The sequence below is a fragment of the Solanum stenotomum genome, chromosome 5 (genome assembly GCF_019186545.1).
Source record: "Solanum stenotomum isolate F172 chromosome 5, ASM1918654v1, whole genome shotgun sequence".
Classification (NCBI taxonomy): Eukaryota; Viridiplantae; Streptophyta; class Magnoliopsida; order Solanales; family Solanaceae; genus Solanum; species Solanum stenotomum.
Genome location: NC_064286.1, coordinates 10,120,038 through 10,120,815, shown reverse-complemented (window position 1 = coordinate 10,120,815; position 778 = coordinate 10,120,038). Strand labels below are relative to the sequence as shown.

Below are 778 nucleotides of genomic sequence, written 5' to 3'. Positions count from 1 at the left end.
TTTCAGTTTACTTTTGCTTATCTTGCTCAGTCGGCCGATGATGCCTACTGGGTACCTGTTGTTTTGGTACTCATGCTACGCTCTGCATCTATTTTGTGATGCAGGTCCGAGCACTAGTAGCCAGCGTTGATCGAGCTTGGAGTAGACTTATCTGGAGACGGGGGTGAGCACACGGCGTTTTGTACTATTTCAGTCTCCATCTGTATATATAGACTTGTCTTCTTCCTTTCGAGACAGTCCAGTCTCTGTTGTCCAGTTTTGGAACTTGTACTCATTTTGTAGTAGCTTTGTACTGGTGACTTCCAGGTTCTGGGAGGGATCTTTATTTGTTTATATTGTTATTTACCTACTCTTGTTTAATTTCTACCCTTAGACCCATTACTTGTTGTTCCGGGTTACGGGTTGGCTTACCTGCTGGTGGGTTATAGTAGGTGCCATCATGACTTGAGGAATCGGGTCGTGACATGAACTATTGGCTTAGGTCCTGGGATATTTGGATGAGTTTTGGAAGAGTTTTTGTGTTTTGAAAGTTGGAAACATAAGATTGTTGACTAAAGTACTCATTTGGTGAGAGCAAGCTCAGAATGGAATTCCAACAGCTCCGTTACCTCCGGAATGTGGTTTTTGATCAAGATGTACCGTGGGTTTGGATCCCAAGGCTTTTGATTAGATTTATAGTTTTTAGACGAGATGCTAGAAAAGTTAAAGCAAAAGTTTGACTTTAGTCAACATTTGAGGTTAGAAAGATCATTTTCGAGTTTTGATAATATCACTAGGT

The 778-nt window shown here is 41.3% G+C and overlaps 1 long non-coding RNA gene across 1 annotated transcript in view; it reads left to right on the top strand.

Annotated features, from left to right (window-relative positions):
* The window catches only part of LOC125865248 (uncharacterized), a 7,771-nt gene extending 7,463 nt beyond the window's left edge, over positions 1-308 (top strand). The window contains exon 3 of the long non-coding RNA XR_007446331.1: positions 105-308. This is a non-coding gene — a long non-coding RNA (uncharacterized LOC125865248). The remainder of the gene's footprint in view (positions 1-104) is intronic.
* Positions 309-778: the final 470 nt, after the last annotated feature.